Genomic DNA, 12543 nt, shown 5'->3' with positions numbered 1-12543 from the left:
CAATTTTCACTGTATCCCAATGCATGTGTCAATAATAAATTAAATCAAATTAATATTCCTGGAACATCAAAACATCGATGCCATTTGCTGAATAGTTCACATAACCAGCGTCATGAGGTAACTTACTCAGTCTTTTGAATTTTGCAATATTTAATTTTATTAAGGATTCATTCACTGTCCTGTTATATTTCCAATTCACTTCAAATCTTAGTATGAACACCTCAGCCACAAATTAAAATTTAAATGTTGTCTTGTTGCTTCGACAATTCACATGATTAAGAACATTTCAGTATTTTAATATTCTATGTTCAACAGTGACAGTGGAAAGTTACAGTCCATCTGCAAATTGGACGTGTATATTTGAGTAATCAGTAACTAATAACTAAAGTTACGGTCTAAAACTTTCCACCTGCATCACTATATTTGATTTATTATTGTCACATGGATTGGGATACAGTGGAAAGTATTGTTTCTTGCACCCTATACAGTCAAAGCATGCCATTCATAGAGCAGAAGGAAAGAAGAGGTTTCACAATATAGTGTTATAATCATAGAGGAAGATTAATTTAATATAAGGTAGGTCCATTCAAAAGTCTGATGGCAGCAGGGAAGAAGCTATTCTTGAGTCGGTTGGTACATGATCTTGAATTTTTGTATCTTTCTCCTGATGGAAGAAGGTGGAAAAGAGTATGTCTGGAGTGCATGGGGCCCTTGATTATGCTGGCTGCTTTTCCGAGGCAGCTGGCAGTGTAGACAGAGTCAATGGATGGGAGGTTAGTTTGTGTGATGGACTGGGCTACATTCACAACCCTTTGTAGTTTCTTGTGATCTTGGTCAGAGCAGGGAGACAAACCAAACCTTTTTAGGAATGGAGAGCGTCGCTATCCTTCGAGTTCTTCCTTTGCAGGGTTGCACCATTGGGACAAACCAGGTGGCACAGTTGTTAGCACTGATGTCACTATCTGTGTAGAGTTTGTACGTTCTCCCCGTGTCTGCGTGGGTTTCCTCCAGGTGCTCCAGTTTCCTCCCAGAGTCCAAAAGGCATGCTGGTTAGGTACATTGGCCATGCTAAATTCTCCCTCATTGTACCTGAACAGGCGCAGAACTGCAGTGACTAGATTTCACAGTAACTTCATTGCAGTGTTAATGTAAGATTTACTTGTGAGTAATAAATAAACTTTAACCATGTCATACCCCCTTTTACTGTTGTTCTAGTAAGTTTAATGGTCCCAAAGCCATTTTGGGAATCTGCAGAGAGAAAGTTCGTATTCAAGATAATTGAGTGAGGGAAAGCTTTCTCTGGTGCATCTGTAAAAATTGGTGAGAATCGGAGCAGGCATCCCGAATTTCCTTCAACTCCTGAGAAAGTAAAGGTGTTGGTGGGCATTCTAGTGTCAGCATGGAGGGATCAGGACAGGTTGTTTGTGATCTGGGCAGCTAGAAACCCGAAGCCCTTATATTCCGTGCCACTTTGTGCTTGTATCGTTTAAGGACAGTGAGAGATCTGCCTGGTCATTTTCCTTTTACAAATGTGACACTGCCAATAGAGAGCTCTGCTCTTTGTTTCTGAGATACAATCCTTGAGGCACCTTCCTTCAGCAAATGAATCGTGAGATACGAGTGTGAGCTGGAGGAATGTTCTCTTCTAATGTGCTGCCAATAATAAACCAGAGTAATTCTCTTTAAGAGTTTATCCCTGATGTTTTTGAAGTAATGTAATTCATCATTTGAATCTCACAATTTTAGAATTTGTCTGTGCTTCACTTCACAGCGTGATATTTATCAGGACGGTAAATTCTGGATGATTGAACCATTACTAATTCAAAACGGTGTCCTGAGATATTTAGTTTGCAGACCTATTAATGTACTGAATCCTCCTTTGATTTTCACATGACAAAAATTATATGCTTTACTGCAATTCTCCTCACAGCATCTGTGGCACCATCCGTTAAAAGTTCTGTGATTGAACCCTCTCCATTGTCACATCCTGTGTAAATGTGACAAGCCGTAATAAGCATACAGTTGAGTCCAGGGAGGATATTCCTTGCAAACTTTTTTTCTTGCATTTGTAGCATTCCTCTTCAATTGTGCTCCAAGAAATCTATCATGTACCCAAGCATGTAGTGTACCGACATAGGAAAAATAAAACCACACATCAATCAAGCATAATTGTCCCAAACCAAGCAGATTGTTTACAACGTACACTGAATCAATGATTAATTAGATACGCTTAAATGGGGGAGCTTGGACTGAAATTGCACCAATTCTCAGATGGAAAAGTTTTCTCACAGAGTTGGATTATCGCACTGCTCCAATTATTTACCTTGTATCGAAGCTGCGCATTTCTTTCCTGGACTTCCAAACCAAACCTCTTTAGGAATGGAGCGCGTTGCTATCATGGAGTTCTTCCTTTGCAGGGTCGCATCATTGGGACAAACCAGGTGGCACGGTGGCACAGTTGTTAGCAGTGCTGTCACTATCTGTGCAGAGTTTGTATGTTCTCCCAGTGTCTGCGTGGGTTTCCTCCGGGTGCTCCGGTTTCCTCCCACAGTCCGAAAGACGTGCAAGTTAGGTGCATTGGCCATGCTAAATTCTCCTTCAGTGTATCTGAACAGGCGCAGAACTCTAGTGACGAGATTAACTTCATTGCAGTGTTAATGTAAGACTTACTTGTGACTAATAAATAAACTTTAACCATGTCATGCCCCCTTTTACTGTCATTCTAGTAAGTTTAATGGTCCCAAAGCCACTTTGGGAATCTGCAGAGAGAAAGTAAGTATTCAAGATAATTGAGTGAGGGTATTGAATGGCAGGTAAGTGGATGAGGGAGTCGATGACTATTAGGTGGGTGAGGGAGTGAAATGATTATTGGTTGGGTGAGGGTGTAATGTGCAGGTAAGTGGGTGAGGGTGCAGAGTCAGTTAAGTCAGTGAGAGGGTAGGGTGGAAGTTGAGTGGGTGAGGGGATAGGATGCAGGTAAGTGGGTGACAGGTAGAGTGAGTGGGTAATGTGGGTCTGGAGTGGTTTGTAGGTGGCCGAGGGTGAAGAAAGGTTATGGATTCTGGGCTATTTCACTGTGTCAGAATAATCTTGTTTAAAGTTTTTGGTTTCATTCTATCCATTTAACAGTAGTCAGAGAATCACCTGGAATGGCTTCTCCTCCAAATCCTGCACCATTTTCTCTGGAATTCCCCTAAGCATCTATCTTTGGTCTTGTCCTATTTCTCATGAATATAATGATCATCAGTGATGTCCAAAAAAAAGCAACAGTTTCCATGTGTACACTGACAACACTCAATTCTCCCTTACCACCACTTCACTCAACCTATCCACATGCTTGTCTAACATGCAGTGTGGATGAGCAGAGCTTTCCTCCAATTAAATATTAGGAAAACAAAAACATTCTCTTTGGTCCCCTCCCCAAGATCTGCTCCCGAACCACTAACTCCATCTCTCTCCCTGGTAAGGTTCTGAGACTAAACCAGACTTAACAAGTTCTAACACATTAGTATTGTTTGAGCTAATGTTTAAGAGCTCGCAGGACCACGTCAATGGACAGCCGTTGAGTATATGCATTAAGATTGTGATGAAATCCCATTGAAAGCTGGCTCTTCAGGTTGACTTGAGATATTGACCTCGCCTCTATGTCTTCCCTTCCATTCCACTCTACTGTTATTTGGAGTACAAACTGGGAGGGGGGGAACGAAGGTTTAAGAAAATGCAAACCCACTCCACCTCAAGGATGTTTGAGCTCCAGGACACCTCCCTGGAATGGCTTATCCTCCTACTCCCGCTCCGTTATCTCTGGAATTCCACCAAGCATCTATTTTTGGTCTTCTCCTCTTTCTCATGCCTTTGCTCCAAAGTCACAGTCACCTCCATCGCAACGTCCCCTTCCTGAGTATCTCCTGGTCTCGCACCCCCAGGGCCACCAGCAGTGACTGCTTTCAGCCACTGTTGGATATTGTTCGCTTTTTGAAGACAGCTCCTTCACCCCTTCCAGGAGATCCAACTGAAATAAGATGGTGACCTGGCAAGGTGCACTGTGGGGGATCTGTCATACCATTGGAAAACAAGCAAATTCAAAATACTGTTCGCTAATGCCACACACAGAATATATCTGCTTTAATATTTTCCACGATTAGTGTTTTGTAACAGGTGTGTGCATTTTTTTTTACCCTCAGAGCGATTGTCCCAAATTAAATAATTCCAAGAGCAGACTTTTTCAAGTTTAAAAACCAAGAAGGTTATTTATTATCCCACACCTTTCCTGGAGTTCTAACCATGAGGTCTCATACACTATAACCCACACAGGATTAGATACAGATGAGAAGTATGGGATTACAGTAATACAATCACAATTTGGGATTATTTCAGACTTTTTTGAAGGAGCCTGTAGTTTCTTAGATGAGTTGATGCTTTGGTTGGAGGGAAGATCTAGAAAAACTCTTGTCGTTGAATTAGCAGGAAGTTGGCTCTCAGATGAAGTTGAAGTTAGAACTGGTAAGGGAAGAATCCTTCTTTGAGCTGCTTGTTACCTTGGCTGCATAGTTGTCTACTGCAGTCGGTCTTCAGATGGTCTGTTGCAAAACTGCTCCTGCTGTTATTTCAAAAGCAGGCAACAAACATGGTGGTCTTACTCATGTCACCTGTTACCAGTCCGAAGTCCTTTTCCAAATGTGTGTTAGACCAATAAAAATCCTGTGTAGCAACTTTTCACGCCTTGATAGTTTGAGACAGCGAAGTTTTTTTGTTTATTGGGTGAGGGGCCACCACAATACAATGAAAGGTCAATGGGATCCAATTCATGTTGTCTGACACCCATTGAGTTTGATGTCTCTTTTGTCCCTGGTGAAACATGTAGGTGAGTTATGAGATATCAGCAAACCCCATTGTCAGTAGGTCTTGGTCCATCCTTAAACAATAAGACGTGTGAATTTCACAAATGACTCTGAGGTTCCTTCATGTAGGTCCATATTTAATCAGTTATTAGCTACAGACTCTACTGTGTACAGTTCAAGCGTCAAAAGTCACATTGTATGTTGCAGTCATTTCTTTCTTCTTAAAATACAGCTTAAAAATTTATAATATTTTTATGTTTGTATTGATCATGACCAGTAAATATTTCTGATTCTGTTTCTGACCTGTGTCAGACAGGGCTGGTATTGGTCTTAGCAGGAGAAATCTCTGCATTCTTCAGAAGGAATTTCTCATGAACCAATGAATATTGGACACGTGGGGTAACGAAGTAGCTCTTGCATCCAAACTGTTTAAATAACAGGAATCACACACAAACTGTTGATCTTGATTTTTATATAGTTTCCATAAAAATATTGGCGGGTGGGTATATTCTGTACAACGGACACCAGAAAATGGGATGATGACCTATCCATCTTCCCAAGCTGGATCCATCACGAAATTGGTAAGGTGCCAAGAGAAAGCCTAGGGGTAAATTCCCTGACGGCAGGAAAGTTAAACAACAAAAAATGTCGTAGATTTCAACAGGACTGGAAGTTTCCACTAGAAAAGCCAATGGCGAGACACATCCATCACCAGAAAACATGATGTTGGGGTTAGGGGACTGGAAAATCCAAACCTCGGCCAATTTTCGGAGAGCAAGGGATAGAATTTTAAGGATGGTAAATACCATTCTAAGAGTTCATGTCTAATGCACAGCCGCCAACTTTTTTACCTCCCACTGACATTTAACACTTGCTTGAGCATTGATTAACAGTGATCAGGACTTCCATCCACCCTTGGAAGGAAATCCGACCCGTCAGAACCGTTGGCTAATCAGATTAGGCAACAGCTCTTCAATCCTGCTGGGCATGGCACTGCACTGGCTAAAAGTGGTACTGCAATGCTCTGCCTGGGACTAAGTCCCTTCTTTAAAAAGTTAAGTACATGGGGTCCCACAGGTGGGAGAGCATGAGATACTCAGGAAGGGAGTGTTGGGATGGGGGGGTAATGTGGTTTTTGGGGGAGGTGGCCTGAAGCTCTTTGAGGTGGCTGAGGGAGAGGGGAGCTAGCAAGATCATCACAACTCTAAGGGGGCCCCCTTCCCGATTGACCAAGACGGGGAAAAGTGCAAATGTCACTTTTCCCACCCTACTGGCACCCACTCCCGCCAGCCTAGAGATTGAGGCTTGGTGGGAAAAAGCCATCAAGTGTTCACCTAAGGCCTTAATAAGTGAACAAGCAGGTTTCTCACCCCATGATCTGACAGCCTAAGCGTGAAATTATATCTAGGTTTGGGTGGGCGTGTTCTAAGGGGAAACCCATCCATTCAATTTTACATCCTTCCACTGCCTCAGACCCACTCTTGGGGAGAGCATAAAATGCTGCCTAAGGGGTTTCAAGAGGTTTACAAAATAATGAAGGGGCCCAAATTATCCCAGGAATAGTTCAGTATTTGAAATGGGACACTACAAACAAAATAATGAAATGTTTTAAAGGGAGCATTAAGAAAAGGCTAATTCCATAAAATGGCGTCAATAATCATGGGGTTTTCGAATTGAAATTTTAATTTGATTTATTATTGTAAAATGTATTGGGATACAGTGAAAAGTATCATTTCTTGCATGCTATACAGAAAAAGCATAACATTCATAGAGTACGTAGGGGAGAAAGAAAGGAGAGGGTGCAGAATGTAATGCAACAGTCATAGCTAGGGTGAAGAGTAAGACAAACTTAATACACATAAGGTCCATTCAACAGCCTGATGGCAACAGGGAAGAAGCTGTTCTTAAGTTGGTTGGTACGTGATCTCAGACTTATGTAGCTTTTTTTTTTGATAGAAGAAGGCAGAAGACAGTATGCCTGGGGTGTGTGGGGTTCTTGATTATGCTGGCTTTTCTGAGGCAGTGGGGAGCGTAGACAGAGTCAATGAATGGGAGGTTAGTTTGTGTGATGGATTTGCAACCCTTTGTAGTTCTTGCGGCCTTGGTCAGAGCAGGAGCCAAATTGACATTTAGAGTCATCAAGAATTCAGGAAAAACATAGAAACATTTACAGCATATTGCCAGCCACTTAGTCCATCTTGTTTCTTTACAGAGAATTGTTAAACTACAGCTAGCTGTTTGACAGGAAGGAGTCAAGGCAAAAACATTGCCTCAATGTGGAGGAGCATATGAAGCAGAGGAAATTAATTCAGGATTGTTAGTACAGACTTAGCGGGCCAAATAGTCTCTGCAGGAAACTGCTACAGGCTTTTTTCCTGGTTAATCTCTAATGAGAGTGAGCAATTCTGCATTCTGATGTCCAATTTATCTTGTGATCCCTTCTCCCTCATGACACTTTGATTAATAGTGTCCCATTTTAAATACTTAACTATTCCGTGGATAATTTGGGCCCTTCATTTAAAGCGATCAATGTTGAAAATAAATCAGCTTCATGTGAGCTGAACTTTTAAAAATGTACGCAGACCACGTTGAGAAAAGAGAGGCTGAAATAATTTCACTTCTGTGATCTCCTCGAGACTTCCAAAAGTGCTTCACAGCCAATGAATTACTTTCTGAAATGTTGCCACTGTTGTTACACAAGTGTCAGCAACAATTTGGGGGTTGCAAGTTCTTACAAACAGCAACTGAGATAAGTGGCGAGTAAATCTGCTTTTTTTTGACAGTGTTAGACGAAAGATAAACACTGGCCAGGACATCAGAACTCCCAGTTCTCTTCAGATTGTGCCACTGGATTTTTTTACATCCACCTGAGCAAGCAGATGCCTTGCTTAAGAGGGCACCTTTAACAAAGGACATATTTAACAATCAGAAGTGTCAGCTTCAATCATATCCTGCGGAAGGCTTGAATCTATAGCCTTCTGGCTCAGAAGCAAGAGGGTAAGTGTTGAACTACATTGAAGAAATGCACCATCAGCTTCTGCAGGGTCATGAATTTTATAATTTGTCATCTATCTCTCATTTGTCCTCTGGATCAGTATTGCAAAGCCAAATGCTGTTCTGCCCTCGGGCAAGATAACTACTGGGAGCTCCTTACTGTGATGTACGGGCTAAAGTTTCATGTTAAAGTTCTCTCTATTGATGTATAATCAGAAAAGCTATCTAGGTCAGTACGTCCATATCTAAACTCGTCTTGGGCTTTAGACTTCAGATAGAGCTTTATGTCCTGTTGTTTGTTAGAGCAACTTGCATTCAACTCACTGCAGTTTTAATTTCGCTTCTTAGCCAATGGTTGTGGGTCTGAACTGATCTCTATCACAAAGTCCCCTTCCAAGTAGTTTTTTTCCTTCATTCATGGGACATAAGTGTTGCTGCCTGGCCAGCATTTATTGTCCATCCCTAGTTGCCCTCCAACTGAGTGGCTTGCTTAGCCATTCCAGAGGGCATTTGAGAGTCAATCACATTGCTGTGATTCTGGAATTACACTTAGGCCAGACTGATTTCCTTCCCTAAAGGACATTAGTGAACCAACTTGGGCTTTTCCAACAATCAACATTGGTTTCATGGTCATCAGTAGATTCTTAATTCCAGATATTTTTTCTTTATTCAATTCAAATTCCAACATCTGCCATGGCGGGATTCAAACCCAAGTCCATAGAACATTAGCTGAGTATCTGGATTAATAGGCAAGCACTAATACCACTAGGCCATCGCCTCCCCAGCTTTTATCCTCTTCTAAAGCCTAATGTATGGAATTGAATAATCACAATAAGATCTATTCATGCTACATCAAGTAAGACACATCCGCTGCAGGATCAGATACCCAGCAAACAAATTAATTGTAGCCACAAAAGTGTCTGGAATTATTTGAAAATGCCAACATAGACATTTATGTTGTAGCTAGTTATTACTGCCTGCCATTTGTTCTACTCCTGTTCATTCATTTATAGAACAAAGAGATCTGGGGTACACGTTCATAGCTCCTTGAAAGTGGAGTCACAGGTGGACAGAGTGGTGAAGAAAGCATCCAGCACATTTGGTTTCATCGATCAGAACATTGAATACAAGAATTGGGATGTCTTGTTGAAGTTGTACAAGACATTAGTAGAGTCACACTTGGAATACTGTGTATGGTTCTGGTCACCTTACCAAAGAAAGGAAAGTATTAAACGAGAAAGACTGCAGAAAAAAATTACTAGGATGTCACCAGGACTTGATGGTTTGAGTTATGAGGAGAGGCTGTAGAGACTGGGACCTTTTTCTCTGGAGCATAGGAGGTTTAGGAATGATCTTACAGAGATCTATAAAATAATGAGGGGCATAGATCAGCTAGATAGTCAATATCTTTTTTCCAAAGATAAAGGAGTCTAAAACCAGAGGGCATAGGTTTAAGGCGACAGAGGAGAAATACAGAAGAGTCCAGAGGGGCATTTCTTTTCACACAAAGGATGGTGAGTGTCTGGAACAAGCTGCCAGAAGTAGTAGTAAAGGCTATTACAATTTTGTGTTTTAAAAAGCAATTAGACAGTTACATGGATCAGATGGGTATAAAGGGAAATGGACCAAATGCAGATAATTGGGACTAGCTTAGGGGGTTTAAAAAAAGGGCGGCATGGACAAGTTGGGCCGAAGGGCCTGTTTCCATGCTGTAAACCTCTACAACTCTGACTCTATTCAGACTACATCTTCAGAGTATAGGGTACAATGTTACTGGCCATTCATGCCACATTCCTGCTGCAGCAAAGTCAAAGAACTTGGTGCCCAGCCAAATCTCTGTTCATTACAGTGGGATGGGAAAATCCAGCCGGTGTGAACGGCACTAACATTCTGGCCAGAGCGTTTCACGGCGGGTGGGATTTTTCTGTCAGCGGGCCTTGTCATGGGTGAGACAGGAGAATTTGCACAGCCGTTGACTTTAATGGCTCTCCAAATTTTTCAGTCCCACCTGTAACGATGCCCATTGCTATCAGGAAGATCAGCCATTGTTTCATAAATAACATGATCATTGCTCAGAGGATGAAGCATTCCCATACTTGTAGTAAAAACGTACTTTCTCCATGAAGTCAATAAGCTGGTTTTACATTAATATTGTTTAGTATGCATTAGATGTTGCATGGATAACATAAGCCCAATAATTTAATAATCCCTTGCTTACACAGTTGAGTCCTGGGTGATTCATGCCCGTAAAAAGCACTGAAGAATTAATGTTAAAATTTGGTGCTGTTGACACAGCTGCAATTTGTGACTGCCAATGCAAAGTTTCAGCTTGCATTAACCACAATCATGCATCCTTTAAATTTAATTGGCAAAGAATTGTGCCGGTTGCAAACTGGACTTGCTGACTAACTCCGAGATACATAGTCATCAAGCCATGCTCCAGGACTGCTAAATCATGGTTTTGTTCAAAGGAAAATGTGTTTAGTTAATTTATGGGAGTCCTTTGAGGGCATAATAAGCAAGGTAGTTGAAGGGGAAAGCAAAAAGCAAATTACTGCGGATGTTGGAATCTGAAACAAAAACAGAAAATGCAGGAAAATCTCAGTGGGTCTGAAGCATCTCCAGAGAGAGACTTGGAGCACAATCTTACTAGCTGTTCACACCTTACTGCTGCTGCAAGTGAGGACAGAGAATTTGGCACTCAGGCAAAACTCCATTCACTGCAGAGGGACTCGAATATCCCGCCAATGTGAATGGCCGTAGAATTCCACCCAAAGAGTCACCCAGATTTGAAATACTGGTTCTGTTCTCTCTCCATGAATGCTGACAGACCCGCTGCCATTTTCCAGCATTTTCTGTTTTTGTTGCCGTTAAAAGAGAATCTGTAGACGGCACTTGGAATTCAAAAAGGTATCACATCAAAGGCTACAACACAAAATAAGAGCTCATGGTGTAGGAGGTAACATATTGGCTTAGATAAAGGATCGGTATGCTGCCAGGTAGCAGAGAGTAAGGATAAATGAGTCTTTTTTTAGGTTGGCAAGCAGAAAGTAGAGCAGTGCCATAGGGATCAGAGTTATACCCCCACCCATTTACAATCTATATCATTGACTTGGATGGAGGGACCCAAACTATGTTAGCTAGATTTCCCAATGACACCAAGATGGGTAGGAAAGTAAGTTGTTAAGAAGAGCTGAAGAGTCTACAAAGGAGCAAGATGGGTTAAGTGATGGGCACATATTTGGCAAATGGATATATAATGTGGGACAATATGATGTTGGTCACTTTGGCAAGAGGAATAGAAAAGAAGATGCTGTGTCAGAGTCAGTACAGACTTGATGAGCTGAATGTCCTCCTTCTGCACTGCATGGATTCCATGAACTTTGAATTCAGTTTTCTTTAAGTGAAACTCATCCTATTTCAGGAGTTGATAGGGTAAATACAGGGAAGATGTTTCTTCTTGTTTAGGAGAATAGAACTAGAGGATACAGTTTAAGAATGGGATGTGTTGCATTTGAGATATGGGAGTTTGAAAAGCTTGAGGGCTTTCAGAGGGTCACACATTCAAAGGGACTTAATGCCCGATTGAGAGCCCACGAGATCCCCTGCCCTTGTTGCCAACTCCATTCCTTACCCTTTCTTGCTGCTCACACCCCAAAGCCCCCTCTAGACATCATCGATGGCTAGAGGCTCCATAGAACATAGAACACTACAGCACAAACAGGCCCTTCGGCCCACGAGTTGCGCCGATCACATCAACACCTACCAACCTACAGACCTATCTATAACCCTCAATCTCATTAAACCCCATATACTCATCCAGAAGTCGTTTAAAAGACCCCAGCGAGTTCGCCTCCACCACCACTGACGGCAGCCGATTCCATTCACTCACCACCCTCTGAGTGAAAAACTTACCCCTAACATCACTTCTGAACTTCCCTCCTTGCACCTTAAATCTGTGTCCTCTCGTAGCAACCATTTCAACCCGGGGAAATAGCCTCTGAGAGTCCACCCTATCTATTCCTCTCAACATTTTGTAAACTTCTATCAGGTCGCCTCTCAACCTTCGTCTCTCCAGGGAAAAGAGTCCCAGCTCCCTCAACCTAACTTCATAAGGCATGCCTCCAAGTCCAGGCAACATCCTTGTAAATCTCCTCTGTACCCTCTCAATAGCTTCTACATCTTTCCTATAGTGAGGCGACCAGAACTGCACACAATACTCTAAATGAGGCCTGACAAGGGTCTTATAAAGTTGCAGCATTACCTCCCGACTCCTAAACTCAATCCCTCGATTAATGAGGGATGGCTCCATGCCTGGCTCCATGACGATTTGAGGCCTCGGGTGAATGTAACGCCAGCCACAGTCACCTCCTCCCTAGGAGTACTGAGCAATGAAGAGCTTAGGCTGGCAGCTCTCTGCAGGGGGGTGTTCCACCCTTGGGAATTGTTGATCCCAAGAAAAACCAGTCCTGGCCAACTAAGAGCATCACTGGAACTTAATGTGGAATACCTTCCTGAAAGTAGGTGATCCCACTAGCTCTTCAGCTGTTGGGTGAGAATCCTGACATTTCATAGAACCAAAGAATAACTACAGTGCAGAAACAAGTCACTTAACCTGCACTGACAACAACCCCACCCAGGCCCTCTCCCTGTCACCCCATGTGTTTACCCTGCTAATCCCCCTGACACTAAGGGACAATTTAACATG

This window comes from Carcharhinus amblyrhynchos, chromosome 29 (genome assembly GCF_965287045.1).
Source record: "Carcharhinus amblyrhynchos chromosome 29, sCarAmb.v2.hapA, whole genome shotgun sequence".
Taxonomy (NCBI): domain Eukaryota; kingdom Metazoa; phylum Chordata; class Chondrichthyes; order Carcharhiniformes; family Carcharhinidae; genus Carcharhinus; species Carcharhinus amblyrhynchos.
This window is presented reverse-complemented; position numbering follows the sequence as displayed.